We start from the raw sequence: 23,486 nt of genomic DNA on the forward strand, positions 1-23,486 counted from the left end.
TAGTTTCTAAGAGTAGAAAAAATATCAAGTTTGACTAATCCCTATTCCAATTGTTGTACGTCACCAGCAGGACCGGGATGTGGTGTAACTACATGAATCAATAGACATATATATTTACTTTAAAATTTTAATTGTGAATCGATTTATAATTAATTGATTCACAAATATTCAGCCAGTAGTTCGAATATCATTGCTTATAGGAAACGTGAAACTTCATCAAACTGGACAAAAAGTGATGAAGTCTTGAATTTTTTTGCTTTCAAATTTTATTCGAATCGATTTGTTTGGATAGTTATCATATTTATTGCAGTAATAACCTTACAGGGTGTGGTCTCACATCAGATGACAAAAATTATCTCTGATCTCAGCTCTATTTTTAACTTCCCCTTTGCTCTTTCTCTCTCTGGAGCTTGTTGCCACATTTTCTTTTCATTTTTTGCTATAGCCAGAAAAAACCTTATGAAGTTCATTTATTATTATTATTATCACTAACATCTTTTATTCTTCAGAAGGAGTAAGTAATCCTAACTAACTTTGCAGTCAATCTCTACCCTTAGCCATCAAAAATAGCTGGCCCAGGCTATCAGTTATTTAAATAGGCATCTGGGAAGGAGAGTATAAGAGACAAGTGAGTTCTACGGTCGTTTTTCTTCAGTTGCGAGATTAAAACTTGAGCATCCAAGTTAGCTCACCTTCAGTTCGAAAAGCCCTTATAAAAGTTCTTCGTGTCCTAGACTGGATTCACCAGTATTCGTAAAAAGGAACGTTTTTGTGCAGTGCATGGTCCCTATATTGACATATGATTGCGAAACATAACATATTTAACGCAAAGAAAACCCAAAACTAATCACTGCACAATTCTATCGAAAGATGTATGCTTGGTATCACAAGACTGGATCACAAAAGAACACTTGAAAGAGAAATCATACCGAAGTCTCTGACATTATAAAAGAGTGGAACATCCGAAGTGGTGGCAACGGACTAGAGAAATTGCTCGAAGACAAGCCCAACGGTTGACAAAAGAAGTAATCGATTGGATTCAGGAAGAAAAAAAAGATCACAGCGCCGACCAAAATCACGATGGATAGATCTCACAATTTTCGCGAGGATTTTCTGTTAATTTTAAACTTGGTCTCAGATTATGTGCTGTTCTTAGGGTGAATTTCCTAAACAATATTTCTTCTATAATCTTCGTTATATGTGGGCGGAAGTAGGCTTCGTTTGATTTTAGTTCAAACGTTCGAAGAAACTACGTCTATGAAGGCAATATAACTGAATCTGTTTTATTGGATAAAAACACCCTAGTTTTTCAAGAGGAAAATTTCTGCCTCCAAATAAAATACTGCTCACCTTTAGTATAAAGCCCTTATAAAGATCCCTTGGTCTTCGACAGAATTCTAAACCAGATCTTTCACGGAAGGGCAAATTGTCTCGTCGTTCTCGTAACCAAGGCGTCCCAAATTCTTGGGACGCCTTGGTAGGTTTTGGAGAATTCTTTGCATTCTCTAAATGGTAATTGCTTTAAAAGCAAAAAAAAAAAAAAAACTTTCACAGGCTTCCAGACAATGTTAATGTTTTTTTAAGACTCCAAAGAAATCTACAGTTCTTCAGGACTCATTTTTTAACGAAGGGAGCATCCATGACATTCATTTAGCCACCATCTCAATATGAAATGCATCTACTCTGGTTGTACAGATTTTATCGAAATTTGGTAGTTAAAATCATTTCTAAAATTTATCAGAACTGCCACAGTTTTAGCTTAAATTGAAATATTGTCATGACAAAATTTGTCAAAAACGATTCTCAGTGCAATACTCATATAATGATAATACAATAAACTGATGTTGTTATCAGGGACGGTTCGATAATAAACTACGGAACTGCAGCACCCCCAATTTTTCTCGCTATATAAATATATTTATTAATTTATTTATATTTGCTTGTAATATTTAATATTATATTCAACAGTCCTATACAATTCTCTTATTTTGTATAAAAAATAGTAAAAATCCATCTTGCAGCACTTAGGAGAGCGAAGGACGCTAGCGGCACTGTGTTTACCACAGTGCCATATTGCTACGCGCGCAAGCATATGCACGTCATAGTGACATGCGAGCTAATAACGTAATGCGGCACTGTCCGTCGCGCAGTTTCACTGTTGTTTATATGCAGTTTGTACCAGTAGTAGAGTGTTCGTAGTGCTTATCGTGTTTACTCCGTCTCTTTAAATATTTGGACATTACAATTAAAGGATTTAATTGTAATGTCCAAAAATTGTAAACCCATTTCTTTAATTACAATTAAAGGAATGGATTTTATTTTTAAGTAATTGAATATACTAAACTGTATAATTTTATCAATAATAAACAATATTTTTTCATGTTTAATTTTTTTTTTACCATAATTTTGATATTTTATCCAAACACGTATACACTGTACTTACAGTGTGTATGTATATTTCGAAAGTTGAAGCACCCAACGATTTCAAGCCACAAGCCGCCACTGGTTGTTATAGTAAATATCATTGAAATAATTGCTTAGTTAGTACTTAGTATCTTGGATTTTTTATGCACAGGGTTTTGTGTTTTGTTGTAAGAGAGATTTGGTTGTTGATTGCTGTGTATTGGACTTCCAAACTGTTGATTTAGGGGACTTAGCTTGTCTTACCCGGAGGAGAATTGGATGGATAGAAATTCAATAATGGAATACTATGACAAAGTGAGTGATCAAAAGAAATATCAAAACCGAAGAAAACTCAAGTAAAAAAACTTATTTAATGTAAATAATTATTTACATTTAATATACTTAATTTAGAGATACTTCCAAGGAGTCAGGGACTCATCGAGGAAGGCCACATACTACACCCACCAGTTATCATACTTATTCTTGAATTCATTCACACTGCTTTTACTCACAACATCCAATGGCAATCCATTCCAAACGAGCACCACTCTATGAGAGAAAAATCTAGTACTCAGCTACATTCATTCTCAGCTTCCAAGGATGCCCTCTTGTCTTTTCCCCCACCCTCCATGAAATAAAAAAATCCCATCAACAGAAATCCTATATGACCCTTTCAGAAGTTTTAAGTCTCAATCATATCATCCCTCTTTCTCCTGTTTGATAGTGTCTGCAGTCTACAAATTCTCAGTCTGTCTTCATAATCAGTATTCCACAATACTGATATCATTTTAAACACTCTCCTTTGCACTCTCCAATATATCAAAATCACAACGGAAACCAAGAGACCAGATCTGCGCGCAGTATTTTACGTGAGGTCTTATCAAGGCCTTGTAAAGAGACAAAATGACATCCTTATCATCCTTATCTTTACATGTGAAACTTCGTGTCAGCATCCGTAGCCTGATCAGTTTCTTCTAGCATAATCCCATATCTAATCACGCCAAAGTGGATGACTTTACATTTACTGATATTGAATTGACATCCATTTTCATATGCAAACAATTCCAGCCTATGCAAATCTTTCTGCACGTACTGCATATCGGCTAATTACCCTACTTATCTTTACATCATCGACAAATAGTTGTATGTCGCCTGTCAAGTCCTTCCCGATATCATTAATGTACAGATTGGATAACAGTGGACCAAGCACTGATCCTTGTGGTACACCACTGGTAATCTTAAATCTTGCAGACACATTCCCCGTATACCACTTTTGATATCTGTCAGTCAGCCATCCTCTTATCCACGCTAGTATTTTATAATCCAAACCCATATTCTCCAAAATCGAAAAGTATCATGGTGTATCCATTCCCTTTATCTAGTTCAATGGTAACATTATTATAAAATATGAGCAAGTTGTAAAAACATGACCTTCCTTTAGTAAACCCGTGGAAAGTAGAGATTCACTGTCAGTCCATTTCTGAATGCGAGCAATGATTGGTCAACAGTTGGATAAATCGGTCTTTGCCCACCCTTGTGCAATGGAATTACCATACATTTTATCCATTCCATACATTACATTCTATCCATATATCATCATCATCATCATCATCATAACGCTAATTACGGATATAGATCATATTGGTCTGTCTCATTATCCATCTAATATTCTTTTTTGAGGTCTACCATGCCTTCTCTTTCCAATTGGCTTATATTTTAGTATTTGTTTAGGATATCGGGTGTTGGCCATTCGGTTTACATGTCCAATCCATTTTTGTTTATAATTGTTTAGTTTTTATTCTGTTGATTTTGTTTTTAGTTTTTTTTAAATATCTTTGTTTTCCTTTTTTGTCTAATAATGTGTATTTTACAGTTCTTCTCATGAATCTCATTTCATTTGTTTTTATTCTTTGTTTATCTTGTTTGTTTATTGTCCAAATTTCACATCCATATAATAATGTGGCCACTGCTAAAGTATTGTATATTTTTAAGCGTATTTTTTTTTTTTTTTTGTACAATATATGGAGTGAGTGTTCTATTTATCTGGACTGAGTGTTATTTACAGAGTAATTGACTCGTTTAAATTACATGTTTATAATTATTATTAACTGACTTAAACACCGATAAAAAATACAAGAGATTTAATAATGTTTCACTACTAGTTTCATCGGAAATGCCGACTTCGTCAGGTGAATACAGTACCATGGAGAAAACAACATCTTAAAAATATATTGTACTTTAGACAAACACAGAGTTTAGAACAAGTAGTAGTTCTGTTTGAAATTGAGTCCGAGCGTTAGTTCCGGCGTGAAGCACTGTGCGTGTGAATGATATCATAAATGCGCCAAAACTGGATTACAGCGCTATGTGAATCGGGCAGGCTGTAACTGAGATTGCTGTTTAGATGAGCAGGGTGGAGAGCTATTTCTTTTTAGGTTTAAGGATTCCAAGATACGTCTTTCTAATTCAGCACAGCATTTATGGATGTTTGAAGTTGAGTTCCAGTCTATTTGATGTTGTCGTCCTTCAACATTGGTACTGACCGAGAATAAAACGTGGCTGGATAGGGCACTAGCACGGACTCTGTTATAAGAAATGTCACGTCGGTGTTCTTCTAGGTGGAGAGAGAGAGATGGACTTTTCTGTCTGGCCATAATATGGTTTGCCGCAACTGCAAATGATTTTATATACTCCTGAGAACTGAAGAAGGTTGATTAAGGCAAGATCGGAGTTTTGGAAAGGCCGAGAAATATGTTTTAACATTAAATTTCTTCAGGATTTTCTCCTGTTTAGGAGAAAGAGAACTTATATACAGTAAGGAGATGTAGGCTGTGGCGTTTGAGTTATCTTCATTATTATGTTGATTATGTACATACACTAAGACGATCATAGATATTTTTAGGAGAGTAACCGTTATTTAAGAAAGTCCTTTTGAGGTAACTAAGTTCTTGTTGAAGTTCCTCTTCTTCTGACAAGGATCTCGCCCGATGAGGTAGTGTGGAAATAATTCCTAATTTTTGAGGGGGATAGTGGTGAGACGAAGCATGTAGGTATCTATCAGTGTGTGTTGGCTTCTAAAAATAGAAGTCTTGAGACCATCCGTTGTTCTAGTAAGTTTTATATCTAGAAAAGCTAAAACACTTAACTTCTGGTTCGGATGTGAAGTTTATATTTTGATGAAAATTGTTTAAATGATCCAGAAAGGTTTCTAAGTTTTCTGGGCCGTGCTCCCAAATTAGGAAAATGTCGTCCATGTAACGCAGCCAGAGTTTGGGTTTCAGTATCACTGAGGAAATGGCCTTTTCCTCAAAATCTTCCAGAAAAACGTTGGCTAGCACCAGAGACAACGGGCTACCCATAGCAAAGCCACTGTTCTTTTTGTAGGTCTTGTCTTCAAATAAGAAGTAGCCTGAACAATGCACAAGTAAAGTGAAAATTTTTTAGATAACTTGTTTTTTAAAAGACTAAGAAAAAAAAAGACTAAGAAAACTTGTTTTTTAAAAGACTAAGACTTTAAAAGAATCAAGAACATCCAACTTAATGAAGCTGACCATTCTGTCAGCTTCGTTAAGTTGGATGTTCTTGATCTTTGAGGCAAAATCAGCCAATTTCTTGATATAAGAAAAGGATTTGCCTGTGAGATGTTTCAAGGAGGAAGAGAGATATTTCGAGAGATTGTAAGCAGGGTAAGTAGTATGGGGGTTCTGACAAGATCAAGATAAGATAAGGAATCATGATGTGATTGGTTGTTGAGATGATGACGTCGTTGTGTGCATGACGTTATGAGTTTGGAATGTTTGGAATTTCCGTGGAGGCATATGTGTCAATGGCTTTAGTTCTTGTGTTTTGTTCGCGTATGGAATTATGGGTGATGATTAGAGATAAGGATTATTCGTGTCGTGATTGGTGGGACACTTCTGACAAGATCAAGATAAGATAAGGAATCGTGTATTGGGTGTGTGTGTTATCATCAGATGTAGATAAGTGGCATCATTTGTTAGTTGTAAATAAGTAACGTCATTTGTTAGTTGTAAATACGTGATGTTATTGTTTTGAAGGAAAGGGAGATATATTAGTGGATATCGTGATTTATGGGACACTTTTAACCAGATCAAGATAAGAAATCGTGACGTGGATGTGTGTTGTTTTCAGATGAAGATAGAGTTTGGAATGTTTGAAATTTCGCTGCCCCCCCCCCCCCATTCTGTCAGGGACATCACGTGGTGTGTTGGGTTCGTGTATAGCATTCCTGTTAAAGGATGGGAATTCTTAGAGTAGAGTCGTGATGGCGGCAGTGATTAGTCTTTTCTGAATAATTTAATTATATGCTGGTGTCTCTCAAACACACACACATTAGACATGAAAAGTCGCTAATGTATTTAGAGATAAGCAATTGTGCCATTATGTGTTTGGAAATTTCTGGGGAACATATGTTTCTCTGAGATATCACATGGTGTTTTGGTTTGCCTATGGAATTGTGGGCGATGTTTTTGAGATAAGATATCTTGGAATTTTCCCAGAGTGACACACATCCGTCATTGTCGTGATGTTTTGTCTTTGGTTGTCTATAGATGACTGTACTAATTTTCCAATACATTTTCGGGTATTTCTTTCCTGTTAAAGGATGGGAATTCTTAGAGTAGAGTCGTGATGGCGGCAGTGATTAGGCTTTTCTGAATAATTTAATTATATGCTGGTGTCTCTCAAACACACACACATTAGACATGAAAAGTCGCTAATGTATCTATGTTGATACTCTAATATAATATGTACCCTATGATTATTCTTATGAAAAAAACTATTCAGTATTAGAATTATGCTTACCAAAACATACGAGCAGTGATTATTGAAATTACAATTATCAATTGTTATGTTTAAGTTAAGAAAAAAAAACTTACATTTCTTTCCAGAATGGGAACATCTTGGTACTATCTAGGTTTTCTGAATATTCCGAATTGTTGATTTTTAACATATATTCACAGCACAGAACACAAACACAAGTCTGAAAATGCAGTTGACTTATTCATTATAGGTTACTGGGGCTAACATATATTCACAGCACAAAAACACACAAAACACAGGAGTTGAAAGATATTTCTGTAAATAACCAGAAAGGCTAGTTGACTACTTAATTTCGATTACTATCCGATTGGTTCTCTGTATTAATTCTTTCCCACACTTGCTCATGCTATGTTTTCCCAAGCTTGGTGGGAAAGTCTGTGCACTGTTTTGTTCAGGATAAGTGTTATTTCTGGTTTTGAATTCAGAGTGCTGTTAGAGTATGGAATTCTGACAAGTGAAATGATTTTTTTTTTCAAATTGATTGGTTATTTTTTTTTCTATTTTACTTTTAAAATTCAGTTTAACTACATATTCTAAGAATAACTGGGCAAAATTAATAAATAAATAAAATGTATGTGAATTTATTTTCCAATGCTGTAGATTTCTCATTAAGTCTTATCTTAAAGATATCTCTTATCCAGTGGCCAATTTTGTTGTACGTAGGTGAGAAATCGTGTGTTTAGCTTGGAACTCTTTGTTCCCATGGGAAATTATTGCTGTAGTAAATTAATGCTTACATTTATTTTTTTAAACCAATATGACTATTTACCTTCGATTCCTTGTGCTCTTAACCTATTTCTGTAACTGAAATTTATTTTTTCATTTATTTTTTCTTTAGCATTAGTAATTTTAAGTAACGGATATGAGACAAACAAGGTTTTGAACTCGCTGTAGCATTTTCTTTTAGAAACTTCTTTTGCCAGCACAACAAATAAATAGTTCTTATTATTTCAAATGAATATTATCTCTGTAACATATACTTTGTTAATTTCTATGTTACCTTTTATTTGCCTGTAATATTATTAACAAATTGTATTTACTGAATCTTACATACAGAAATTAAATAAAGTGAAAAAGACATTATTTTTTTTTCTTATTATTCTTCTGCTTTCACATTTGCACTGATGTTCATAGTGTATGATTTGCCACTGGTGCTTACGTGTAATTCATGTGTTTTTTCTCCATGTGACATTTCAAAACAAGTTGAACTATGGTTTTACATAGTTCAACTATGCAAAACTCATTTCTGTCAGTCGCAATTGGCTGTTGTCCTCTCAGCCTGACATTTATTTCATAGTAGGGATATTTATATATATATTTTAACACAATCATTAGATATTCTTTCCAATACAAATAAATAATTATTTATTCTTATTTCAAATGAAAATTAGCTCAGAAAGAAAGAAAGAAAGAAAGAAAGAAAAATTGTAAAGAAAAAAAATGTTTATCCTTAAATAAATATTTATGATCACAGCAAACAAGAAATTCATCAGCTTTTTCAAAGTTTTGAAATTCATGCACGTATTGTTTTCATCATTTGGTATAATTTAAATGAAGAACGAGTCTGGCTATTAAGTTGGTTAATGTTTTTTGATTTTTCTCTTCCAATGGCAAGTATTTTTTGTTAAATGCATGTTGATTCACTTGTTATCTGCATGCTACGATACCTTTTTATTTTTGTTTCACTTTTCAGGTGAAATATTCTCCACTAAAATTCTGCCTATTAATTTAATACCCATTTCCTTTTGCTTCCAAGAGTTGACACAGTTTCACTGAGTGGATTTTCAAAAAAAAAAAAGTCTGGTTAGTTTGTGGCATGAAATTTCACAAGGGGAAAAAATGTTATGGTCTTACTTAAATTTGTATAACACATCAATGACACCCAATTTGTTCATTTAAATTTACACATTTTATTTGAATGAAATATTATTTACGAATTGTATTTATTGAATCTAACATACAGAAAATAAATAAAGTGAAAAATACAATCTATTTTTTTGTTCCTTAATCTTCTTATTGTTAAATTTGCACTGTTGTGCAAAGGTTCTTCCCATGTTTATGGAATTGCGATCATGTGATTTTTGACAATGTGACTCTCATCTGAAAGTTAATTTTCGTTTGGTGATCGTTGGGAATTTATTACAGTAGTAAAATTAAGGGTTGAATATTTATTTTTTTGAACCAATAACCAATAAAACCAATACATATATTTCTGAGCATTATTAAAATCACAGAATCTTTCGTTATGTTTCTAAAAGCATTTAAAAGTACACATTATGTTTTCAAGTTTTGGGCATCCAATTTCATTTAAATCAAGAACAGGCCTCATTAAACTTGTTAATGTTTTTGATTTTTCTCTTCCTTTGGTGAGTAATATTTGATATTTGCATGTTGATTCTATCATTCAATTTCTTAGTTTCTCCAGAGATAGTGAACCAATTTCCCACTTCAGCTGATGATTATATTTTATTAACCAAGAATTCTGTTTTTTTACTCTTTCAGGTAATTCTTTCCAACTACAAGGTGATTTTGTCAATGCATATCTTACAATAATTCCATCAGAAATACAAATTTCTTTAGGAAATAAATTTGAAGTCTTATTCAAAAGAAATTGTACATCAATTATAGCAATGATAACAGAAAATTCGTATTTTTCACCCACTGTCGATTTTTCATAATCCTTTTCCTTCATTCTTCTTCTTCGATTACTTCATTTGGCACCACCAATAAATATTTATTATAATTAGTATTATTATTTCATTGATTATTAGCTCTGATACTATATTTTATGTTAACTTTCTGTTTCAAAATTCTAAACAATTAGAACTTTTCACAAAAAAACTTTCAAAGAATTTTGTGGCTCACCCATTATTTTTACATTACCAAACACAAAACACCATAACACAATACTCTATGTTTTTTTCTTATAGTACCGTTTACCCTTACTATGCTCTACCCTGACCATTCCTTCAAAAATGAAACTTTTGCACAGATAACTCAACGACATGTTTTCGCATGCTGTTGGATATACTATTGGTGTATTTTTATCTTACTTTGTGTGGGGAAAGGTAAAATTTGTATTTGTGTTATGTGGAGAATACAAATTTTTTTTTTATGCCAAACTTTAAGAGTTTTAAGTCGCATTTTTAGGGTTAATTATCTGCTGTCTCTCTGTAAAACAACCAAATTCTAACAGTTCGGATTTTTAATTATGTGAACGAATTGTTTTCAGATAACTCAAACAATGTCAATAGATAGCAGTAGACAATTTCTAAAATAATCATTTACATGGATATCAGTTTTCAACACTTTTTTCCCATTCCTGGCATTAATTTCACAGTAGTCTTTTTTTTACAATGATTAAACAGAATGCATTAAGGTATAAAGTTATGGATTTAAATATCAAATTCTAATCAGAATAACTGAGTAAAAAATTCACTGTGGAAAAACACAACAACAAAAACACATCTTTGTTCATTTAAGTTTACAAATGCACATTTTATTTTGCTGAAATACTATTTACAAGTATATTCACTGAGAAAAATTCGAAACGTAATTTCCTAAAAATATTTCACAATATTTAGTTTACACTCGTAACATTTTCCAAAGAGTTCAATAAAGAAAATTTTCGTTACTCACTGTTTCTTGGTTACATTACATCAAAATGGTCATGCAAAAGAGTTTTTAACACACTTCCATACATTTGATATTGTGTCAGTCTGGAAATGTCACCATGACTCCCTAAACTTTCTGTGTATTCTTTTGTCAACAAATATACACAAAACCTTTTCGTAAAATGTTCGTAAATGTCCCAAAATAAAGAATCTTTATTGAATTGGATAAAATCTTGAAAGTCCAATTTTACCATTGATGAATTTAAATGATTAGCGATAATTTTCCCCATGATATGGACAGATGGTAATTCAGTTTCCAAAAATAGTAAATGATTATCAATGTCATACATTTTTGTCGAAAATCTCTCAGCTTCTTCACAACTAATAGAGAAAACTTTACTTCCGTCAGCTCCTGTATCATCAAGTATTAGTTCCCCATCTTGGCATTTCAGAATATAACACTCACTGAGGTCTATTTCGTAGTCAACTCTTCTTTGCAAGTAGCTGAGAATATCAGACCACTTCCTGAACACAATGCGATAGCTGCACTGGATGAACGAATTTGCCATAACTTCAAAGACACTTGACTCGTTTGTTTTTCCTTATAGTACTGTTTACCTGACCCTTAACCCTTACCGTTCCTTCAAAAATGAAACTTTCGTGCAGATGATTCACTGGCATGTTTCTTCATGATGTTGATGTAAGATTGTCTTACTTTGAGACATCATAGGGGAAATCTTATCTCTGTTGCTTGAAGGGTATTCTATATTATTTGTCCTTATTATGTTAAGTATTTTATCCTCAAAAGTGTTTTTGATGTTAGACCATGTGACTAGTTCTCTCACTCATATGGCCAAAATTGTTGGGATGGGAAAGAAAACCATTAGATGGTGGAAGTGAAAAGGTAGTCAAGAGGATGACAGAGGTCTTCCCTGCAATGCCCCCACCCCTAACCCCATCATCCCCCTATTCTCCCCCTCTCCACCAGAAGATGTCTGCTCAGGCTAGTGAGATGAGCGAGCTCATCATTTGCAGATATCTTTTAGTGATGTCACCTCCAACTGATACTGATAACTTTGGAGGGAAAAAACCTCCAACTGATACTAATAAATGCAGAGTGAAAAAAAGAAAGAAACGCGTTTTTTTTCCTCCAAAGTTATCAGTATCAGTTGGAGGTGACATCACTAAAAGATATCTGCAAATGATGAACTCACTCATCTCCACTAGCCTGAGCAGGCATCTTCTGGAGGAGAGGGGGAAAATAGGGGGATGATGGGATTAGGAGTGGGGTGGGGGAGCATTGCAGGGAAGACCTCTGTTACCCTCTTGACTACCTTTTCAATTCCACCACCTAATGCTATTTTTTCCCATCCCAACAATTTCAAACATATGGGTGAGTGAACTAGTCACAATCTAACATCAAAAAGACTTTTGAGGATAAAATACTTAACATAATAAGGACAAATAATATAGAATACCCTTCGAGCCACAGAGATAAGATTTGCCTTATGATGTCTCAAAGTAAGATAATCTCACATCAACATCATATCCAACAGCATGTAGAAACATGTCCGTGAATCATCTGTGTGAGTGTTTCATTTTGGAAGGAACAGTCAGGGTTAAGGCTCAGGTAAACAGTACTATAAGGAAAAACAAATGAATCAAGTGTCTTTGCAGTTATGGCAAATTTGTTCATCCAGTGCAGCTATCGTATTGTGTTGTGGTGTTTTGTGTCCAGTAAATTAAAGTAAAATAATGGGTGAGCCACAAAAGTCACTGAAATTTTTTTTCTTCAGGAAAATAGCACAAGGCAAAACTCTTCGCTTAGCTCTAAAAGGATGGAAACCGATTATTATTTTAAAAGACATGTACATTGTGATGTATTTATCCAGGACCCCTTGGGAAACGTTATGTAGGAAGTGGTCTGATATCCTCGGCTACTTGCAAAGAAGAGTTGACTACGAAATGGACCTCAGTGAGTGTTATATTCTGAAATGCCAAGATGGGAAACTAATACTTGATGATATAAGAGCTGATGGAAGTAAAGTTTTCTCTATTAGTTGTGAAGAAGCTGAGAGATTTTCGACAAAAATGTATGACATTGATAATCATTTACTATTTTTGGAAACTGAATTACCATCTGTTCGTATCATGGGGAAAATTATCGCTAATCATTTAAATTCATCAATGGTAAAATTAGACTTTCAAGATTTTATCCAATTCGATAAAGATTCTTTATTTTGGGACATTTACAAACATTTTACGAAAACTATTTGTGTATATTTGCTGACAAAAGAATACACAGAAAGTTTAGGGAGTCATGGTGTCACATCCAGACTGACACAATGTCAAATGTTATGGAAGTGTGGTTACCATGGTATCTGATTTAAAAATTCTTTTGCGTGCCCAGCTATTTTGATGTAATGTAACCAAGAAACAGTGAGTAACAAAAATTTTATTCATTGAACTCTTTGGAAAATATTAAGAGTCTAAACTAAATATTGTGAAATATTTTTAGGTAATTACATGTTTCGATTTTTTCTCAGTGAATATACTTGTAAATAGTATTTCAGCAAAATAAAATATGCAATTGTAAACTGAAATGAACAAAGATGTGTGTTTTTGTGTTTTTCCACAGTGAATTTTTTACTCAGTTATTCTGATTAGAATTTGATATTTAAATCCATAACTTTATACCTTAATGCATTCTGTTTAATTATTGTAAAAAAAAAATCGCTACTGTGAAATTAATGCCAGGAACGGGAAAAGAAAAAAAAAAGAAAGAAAGAAATTGCTCTCGACCCTGTCCATCTAAACAACAATCTCAGTTACAGCCTACCCAATGCACATAGCGCTGTAATCTAGTTTTGGCGTACTCGTGATATCATTCACACGCACACGCCAGAACTAACGCTCGGACTCAATTTCAGCAGGGCGATTCCCTGGTACCTTTTTAAAACTATCAACATTTTTAAATTCATTATAATAAATTATAAGAATTATAATAATGAGAATTATAATGCATTTCCAGCATTCGGTCAAAAATAGCAGCTTGCCGCTCTTGTCATTTTCGTTTCAGAAAACAAGGCAATCTCTCTATCATATGTGGCCGTCGCAATAATAATAATAATGATAATAATGCCGCACTTCGTGCTCTGGACCAGAGGCGTAACTAGTGGGGGGGGCGGCACTTTGAACATTTTTGAACTTTTGCAGTTAATTCTAAAATACAGTCTCGAAAACTCAGTTCCAACTATTGTAATACTACAGCGAATTTTCCTCACAATTGCTGTAAGTGTTGCTAGTTGTGAGAGGAGTTTTTCTGAATAAAACTGATTAAGAATGACCTACATTACTATGAAATAAACTTCGACAATGTCATCGACGATTTTTCTAACAGAAAAGCAAGAAAATAACATTTTAGAATGTTGAAATTAAAGTTTTACTTCAAAAATAAACATAGAGTTTTGATTTATTTCCTTATACGTCGTTTTGACTTTTTGTAGTATTTTAGTGTGTATTGAGAGGGACGACAAACTCAGGGATCGCCCCGGGCGGCAAAACCTCTGCTACATCACTGACTGGCACTATTTCTTTTGGGACTACACCCCTGTAAAGTACAATATATTTTTAAGATGTTTTCTCCATGGTATTGTATTCACCTGACCAAGTCTGCATTCCCGATTAAACTAGTATTGAAACTTTATTAAATCTCTTTATATATATATATATATATATATATCGAAATTAAAACATTAAATAGCCATATCTTGTTTTAAAATCCACACTAGGAAAATTACTAGCATTTTATTATTAATGCCAATTCCATTCATACCCTTTTTTTTTTTACTTTAAAATTAATTTATTTTAATCTTACATTAAATGTGCAAAGAAATTGCTCAAGTTCTCGTGCTCCGACCTACGTTATAGTTAAGTCATAACAACAAATGACGAAAATGTGAATATCAACTATTCGTCATGCTATATCACGTGTCACTTGTCAGGTGTCACGTTGCATTCTTATGCATCGGTTAATGTTACCATCATATTCTGCTTAGCATTTGTGAAATCGTGATTTATCTTTGCTTTGTTGACCTTGAGTCATACCCAGATCTGAATTACACCGTACTTTGTGCTTGTAGTTGATTTCTGTTTATTTAAGTGGAAGAAAACTGAGGATTTCTGGAGTATTAAAAAGAAAAAGAAAACAATTGCTGTCTATAAATATTGTCAATATTTATAGACAGCAGTTGGTATACAGTGGTTTATTTAGAGAAAAGAATCATTTTCATAGTAATATGATCACAAAAAGGGTCTTTTGAAGAGCCTTTTGTTTCTCTTGTAAAATTTTTATGAAAGAATCTACGTTTGAAATTACCTGAAGTACCAAGCTTTGGTTTTCAGCATACCTGAAGTGGTTTGAAAACGTTTCATGTTTGATCTCTTGTGCCCCGGGACCAGATAAAAAAATTAATGAAAGTAAACATAAATAAATAAAAATACATATGTAAAATTAATAAAAATAGAAAGAATTATAGGATGAAAATTATATTTCAAAAAGTTAAAATTAAATAATGTCGCGAGGAAACGGCATCCGATTCTCTCACATTACAGACTTGATAATCTTCAGACCTCTTCCACCAGTCAATTTGCCAAAATATTTCATCATTAAGCGACATCGTGAAAGGCAAACTACAGGAATGAAAAATGAAACTGTCATCAACTTGGTTAAAGTCCAATTTCGAGAAAAGAAACAGAAATATGATTAAACAGAGGGGGAAAAAGCATAAATAGATTAATGATAGCAATGCTCAATTAATATATAGACCTCTTGATAACTCTCCCAATAATTACACCCTTGTGAATGTTGTTATCCTTGAACTCTTGTTTTACAGTTTGTTGTTCATATTGTTATATGTCCCTGAGGTTGTGTATTAACATGTAGTTTCTATTCAATATACTATTAAGAAACATAAATTGCTGGCTTATCCTCCTTATTCTATGTATGCAAGTTTTCTATCATATGATCTTGAGGACAGCCTAGTAGGTAAGTAAGCAACCGGTTATATTACATGTATCACGCCCACCTAGTAGGGAGTAGCTACCCGTTTAGTTCTTTGGTATGAATATATTTACCTTTTTCAAATTTTATTTTAAAATGGTGCCGAAAAATTTTAAAACATCGGAATGTGTGCTCCAGCGATTTGGTTACTATAGTATCAGATAATGAACTGATTTGGAGTTTTAATTTGCTAAAATAAACTCTATTAGGTTAGTTTTGTCATCATAAGGTGTGCACTGGGTGGTGCAGGTACAACAAATTACAGTACATTCCACGAAAAACAAAGTTTAATATTGTTGTTTGTTCGCGTTGGAGACGAAGGCTTTGTAGCTGTAGTCACTAGGAACTGTAGTTTTTTTTTTTTTTTTTTTTCTTGCCTCGCAAAGTATAATAATAATTTTGACAATTACATTTCCAAACTACTTCAGATGGCCTCTGAAGTTGTCACTAACAATTCCTTCACTTATTCCAATAGTTTGCCATTCTTAACATTTTGCCATTAAAGAAACTTTACCTATATAATTTTATATTTCACGTAAAATATAACATTGTCAATTTTTCTGTATAATGTTTATATTGTGGCCGGAACTTGCTCGTAGTTTCCGAAGCAAACCAAAAAAATTTTCACAAATCTTTGGAACACTTAGCAACAAGCAACTACAATAAATCGGCTATGAAATAAAATCCGAAGCAGTTGGTTGCACTTTTAGAAAAAAATTTGAGAGACTACCTCATGGGACTAAATAATGCGTACTTTTATTTAAACGCATATTATAAAAAATTACTCTAAATGTTATATATTATGTCTCAATTATTTTCTATATGTATTCGTGTGCCCTCGCAGATACAGTATTTAATTTTTAGTAACTGTATCGCCTACACTGTATTTTTATAATAACCAGTATGGCCCTTGGTTAGTTACAGACATTGTAGAGGTTCTTTATAATCTATTTCCATTTTCTATTCTTTATTTCCAAGTCCATTTTTTTTACTATCAATCTCTATATTACCTCTTGGAAAAGAATTGTAGGATATTTTTATAACATATATAAGTATGCTTTTTGCTATCTATTATTGTTATTTGTTCTAAATACTTGCTGCATCTATTGTGTTTTATTTTCATTTGTATTATTTATTCAGTGTTAACAAAATTTCAATGATAGCGAGTAGCCATAGTATGCAACACTAAATACGAGGCTAATCTTCTTGAATGGCAGGGAATATCTAGTAGAGTGATGCAGGTAAATATGAGAATGGGGAACTGGACCATGAGACTTATTTGTGCCTATGGTCCCACAGAAGGTTCTACCAAGGAAGAAATGGAGAAAATTTCTGATGCATTAGAGAAGGAAGCTGGCTCAATGAAAAAGGAAAAGTTGGTCCTTGTTGGAGATCTAAACACAGGAGAAGGAAATGATTACCAGACATGTAGAAATGTTTTGATAAAATTTGGAGAAAAGCGCAAAGCTAATAATAATGGCAAATGTCTGCTGGATTTCTGTTCAAGACATGGATAGGTTATTATTAACACCATGTTGCAACATAAAAATCTGCACAAATCCACGTGGAGAGAAGAGGCTAGGAATAAGAAAAGTCTCATTGACTATGTTATTGTTGATAGTGATGTTTTCTCTCTGGTGCAAGACACCAGAGTGTACAGGGGATTTGAAACAAGAAGTTATCATTATTTAGTTTTGGGTAGAATAAAATTGAATTTCATATTGAAAAAAGGAGTGTGTAAGAAAGTTTTAAAACGAATAGGTTGAACAACTTTCTGAGGTGAATTGTAGACTAAAATACATAAACATTATTCAAGAAAAAATGAAAGAGTTTGAGAACAGGAACCAAACCTTGGAGATTCAGTGGCAAGCCCTGAATAAAATACTGATTGATTCAGCCAGAGAGGCATGTGGTGGGGTTGTCTGCAAGGATAGAAAAATCAGAACTCCATGGTGGACACAGGAAGTTAAAGCGGCAGTGAAGGAAAAGAAGAAAGCATATCGAAAGTTCCTGGCAAGTAAGAATACAGAGATAAATGTAAGAAAGCGAATCACTGTGCAAAATTAGCTAAACAAAAGTCATGGGAAGAGTTTGGTAAGAACATAGAAAATAAATATCTGGAAGGTGGCAAAATATTCTGGAGGTTGTTGAAGCTCAGAAACGGAGGAAAAAATACTATAAAAGGAATTAGAGAGATGATGAAGGTGACATGAAAACTGAAGATTCTATATGTCTGGAATAATTACTTTGAAACACTGCGAAATGAAACAAGCAGTGCCAGCACAGTGGTAGAAACTCTCAATGCAGTAGGAATACATATTCATACTTGAAGTACAAAAAGTCATCAAAAACCTGAAATGTTGAAAGGCAGATGGAATAGATGAAATTCGGCCAGAAATGTTCAAATATGGAGGTATATAAGTTTTGCATTGCATAATTAAGAAGGCCTAGTCAGAGGGTTGAATTCCAGATGATTGGAACAGATAGTGCCCATCTATAAAAAGGGAAATAAAATTGAATGTGAGAATTACAGTCGTATTTATCTATTGAGTGTTCCTGGAAGAGATTTATTATTATTATTATTATGTGACACCTCCAGGGAGTCCAAACACTCATCGAGGGAGAGTGTGCCAACAGCATCGATTCCCTTCCAACTACTAACCGTGCTCAAACTTGCTTAATTTTTTTGCTGAGCCATTAATAGCAGAGGCTGTACCAATCGACCAACCTTTTATGCAAACGGCTAAGAAAAATTATAGAAGGGAAGCTTGGTGAAGAATAATCTCGATTCAGGCCAAAAATAGAGGTTGTCAGGTTCAGATTTTCACTTAAGACAAATAGTTGAGAAATCTTGGAATATAACAAGGATTTGTATTTAAGTTTAGTTAATCTGAAAAGGCATATGACAAGGTGCCAAGAGGAAAGCTCTTAAAAACGCTACAGTAATATGGTGTAAATGGAATATTATATCAGACAATACATGGTCTCTATTTAAGCTTTAAGTTAGCAGTTAGAATAGAACAGGAAGATGGTTTGAGATAAAATCGGGTGTGGACAAGGATGCACATTATCTCCACTGTTAATCATTGTTAATCCGATTCATAATATGGATCGGATTCATATTATGAAGGAAAGTGGTATTAAATCTGATTGGTGATATTCATTTTAGCTCTTTACTTTATGCTGATTTGTTATACTTCTAAATAAATCCGCTACAAGTCTGCAAGATTCCCTGACTAAATTGAATAACTGTTGTAATAAATTTGGTATGAAAATCAGCAATAAAAAGTCAAAGACAATGAAAATAGGCAGAAATATTGAAAACATATTGAAAACATAAACTATATCCTGAATGGCGAAACTACAAAACAGTTTTTACAGAAGGCACAATTTTTAGTGAAGATGGTAAATTAAATATGGAAACAGACAACAGAATCAACAAAGCCGGTATGGTAGGAAGTCAACTGAATAAATTCTTTATACGGAATAAGAGAGAAATTAGTCAAAACACAAAATTAGCTGTATACAAGACTGTTTGAATGGTGTGTTCAAACCGATTTTAACTAATACCTCGATCTGAGAGCTGGGTTAGAAACAAAACACTTGACCAAAGACTAGAGACTACAGATATGAGAGTCCTGAGAAAGATTAGGGACGTGAACAGATGGCATCAATAGCAATATCATATAAAAAACGAGGATATTAGGAAAGAACTTGACATTGTCAGCATCCAGGAATGCGTTAGCAGAGCTAATCTCAGATGGTATAGTCACTTAAATAGAATGGGAGAGGAAAAATTAGCAAAACAAGTTCTTTATCAGTTTGGCAGGGAAGAGCCCCAGAGGAAGATCAAGATGGATTGATATAATAAGGCGCCTTAAAAGACAGAAATATAAGATCTGATATTGTTGGAGTCTTGTCAGATAACAGATTGTTGATAGGAAGTTAGTAATGATGTAACTTCATGTAATTTCATGTAATGCTATCATAATTATCCTGTATACCGCCTGAGGGTATATATATCAGGATTTTGATGATAAAATTTCAATTTCAAATGTCAAATTATTATTATTATTATTATACAATACCTCGAACACAGTTTGTTAGCAGTTACACGTATAGCATGTTATGTACATGATTTTTCATATGTTCATCGGGCATCCACAGATGCCGTATGGTCACTCCGATGCTTGGTTATGCGCCACACCAAGTCTCTCCATCCTGTTGTGTGCTTTTCTGGAGGCTTCAAATTTCTGAAGATCAGTCACTTCACCCACACACTATTCATCCACCTCACTAACGGTCTACCCTTTCCTCTTTTTTCAGGAACTTTGCCTTCTATTACTGTTCTGCGAAGTCCTCCATCCTTTCAATGTGTCCAAAGTCTTTTAACTTTCTTCTGTCAATATCCTTGAGGATCCTTAAAGTTCTACTGATCTTTTCTAACACCCATTCATTTGGGTAACACCATATCTCAAAATCAGCTATCCTTTTCTCATTTGAGTTCTTTAGGTTCCAAGTCTCGCATCCATAAGTCGCTGTTGGAAAAACAACTGCATCTAAAATCCTCAACTTTTTCCCCATGAAGATAGATCCATCCTTCCATATTTTAGACAGATCTCTGACTGTTGTTTTAGCCATTCCTAATCTTCTTTTGACGTCTTCTGAAAAGCAATTCTTCACATTAATAATGGATCCCAAGTACTCATACTTACTGACTTCCTCAATTCTTTCTCCATTAAGGTATACTTGTTTCTGAAGAGCTTCCCTGTTTGTATTTCCTTTGAATAAACCATAATCTTTATCTCGTTAAGATTGAGGTAAAGTCCTCTGTTATTACTGATCTTGTTAACTTTATCAAGAATTTGTCCTAGTTCTTCCTTATCATTACAAAAGCGTACGGTATCATCAGCATACCTCAGATTACCGATCAATCCACCACCTATCCTAATTCCTATCTTGAGCTTATTCAATGCTTTATGCATGATGCCCTCCGCATATATACTAAACAACTGAGGAGAAAATAAACATCCTTGCCTAACTTCTTTTCCAACCTGAAGTCAATCAGTTAATCCAACACTTGTTCTTAACATTGCTTTTACTCCCTGTACAAGTTGGCTATCAACCTGATAGTGTTTTGACCCATTCTTTTTATTACTTCCCACAGTATCATATAACTGAATGCAGTCAAAAGCTTTAGAGTAGTCTAAGAAATATATTACCAGAGAGATCTAAATTCTTTATATTTTTCTATGATCTGTCTAAGGCAAAGGATCTGATCTCTGGTGCCCTTACTTTTCCTAAAACCTTCTTGTTCCTCGGACATCTCTGCCTCAACTTTGGCTTCAATCCTATTTAGCATGATCAATAAAATTTTGCTTGCATGAGATATTAAACTAATAGTTCTGTAGTTCTTGCAATCCTTCATATCTCCCTTCTTATATAGTGGTATGAAAAACCGACTTCTTTCATTCTCTAGTCCAGGGTTTCTCAAACTTTTTCTACGACGGAACACATCACAAATCCTGAAATTTTCACGGAACACCTTGGTTATTTTGTAATGTATTATTTAATAAATAATTGGTAATTTAGCTGATTGTTATTATTAATTAATAATTAATAATTAATTAATAATTAATTAACCATCAATTAAAGCTTAATTTAATTGCTGTTTTGATTAATTTGATTGATTTAACTAAAACATCAATAAACCATCATTAAATTAATTTGTGCTGATTTTTATTGACATATCCCATTCCGATCACCAAATATATTTATAATATTATTATAAGTACTTACAAGTGAATGCAGACTTTCTCCTGTGTGCTGGTAGTTTTCCCTTCCTTTTGTAGGCTTGAGGTGGATGACTCACTATCTGTTCCGTCACAAACATCTTCAATAAGAGATTTCTTAACACCAAAATTAAACAAAGCGCCTTGTCTCTTATTCATACTAGAATTTAAATCTGTATTCCTATTACTTTAAAAAAATCACGGCACTCCGGTTTCAGACCAAGCACTTACACACTGCAATACGAACTTGTGAAGAAAGTATTCAGTATTACTAGATCTGAGAACCAGATACAGACTACCTTGATCTTCAATTTCAGTGGAAAAATTTTCTTTATACTTCCTTGCTGATTGGTCACTGACATTTGCAACACAGGTGTTATTTCGTTCAGTTTTGAGAACACGCCGCCCATTGTTGTAATCGGCTTGCAGGCCATTTTTATGATCGGTCATAAACGGCGGTATTCTCTTTACCGATAGTTGAAAGATTTCGATGTGGGAAAATTAACGATAATTCATTAATATTTCCATGTTTAAAATATGCGCCTTGGTCACTGACATTTGCTACCCAGATGTCATTTCCTTCAGTTTTAAGAACAGAGGATATGCCACCATTGTTATAATCCGCTTGCAGGCAATTTTTATGACCCGTCATAAACAGCGGTATTCCCTTTCCCAAATGTTGAAAGGTTTCGATGTGTGAAAATTAACGATTCACAGATGTTATTAGGCGTTCTGGGTCTGAGCTTTTCGACATATTCACGAATATTATTCTCCTCAGAATATTTCTACTATAAAATATTTATTCATGAAAAATGCTTAGAAAACTAAAATGACAAATTCCAGAACTTCTCGCGGAACACCTATTCATCTTCCGTGGAACACTAGTGTTCCGCGGAACACAGTTTGATAAAACCTGCTCTAGTCCATGATCCTGTCTCCCATATCCTTATAATCAATCTATAAAACACTCTTATCCCTCCATCCCCTGTGGCCTTAATTAATTCTGCTGAGATTTCATCTGCACCTGGGGCCTTATTGCTGTTCAGCTGCTTAACTGCTCGTTCAATTTCATGCCTAAGTGGAAAAGGTTCGAAATCAAAATTTTCCTGGTGAGAGGGCTCCTTCACATTTTCTTTATCCACTCTAGTATACAGTTCCTCACAGTATTCTTTCCATCTGTTTTTTATTTCTAATTTTTCTGTTAGTAATGCTCCATTCCTGTCTGATGATATTCAATTTGGGCTTAAACGTGTGCTTTAGGTCACGAACTAAATAAAGCATCGTTTTATAATTGTGCTTCCTCATCTGAAACTCTATCTCTTCACATTTATTAGTATAAAACTTTTCCTTTTCCTGCTTGATGGCTCTTCTGACTTCTCTATGTAATCTCTTATATTCTTCAGTCCCTGTGTGTCTTTGTTTTTCCAACCGCCTTTTGATTTGTTCCCATGTTGAACTGATATCACCTTGACTCCTTCCCAAAGCATTTCTGGTGAGTTCTCCTCACTGGTCTTCAAAAAATCATCCAACCGAGTTGATGTTTCTTCTGTGAATCCACTAGGAATTACTCTAACATCCAGTCTAGTGGGATGTGCCTGACTTGGAAGTTTTCGGAAATTTATTTCCCACTTTTGCATTTAAGTCCCCTAAGATGTAAAGTTATGTCTCTCCTTGGTAGGCATTCCAAAACAACCTGTAGGTTTCCACAGAATTCCTCACTCTCTCTCTTCATCAACATCCGTGCGGGGTGCATAAACTACCACGATTGATACA

The sequence above is a fragment of the Typopeltis vanoorti genome, chromosome 5, assembly GCF_054136105.1.
Source record: "Typopeltis vanoorti isolate ZY-2024b chromosome 5, IOZ_Tvanoo_1.0, whole genome shotgun sequence".
NCBI lineage: Eukaryota > Metazoa > Arthropoda > Arachnida > Uropygi > Thelyphonidae > Typopeltis > Typopeltis vanoorti.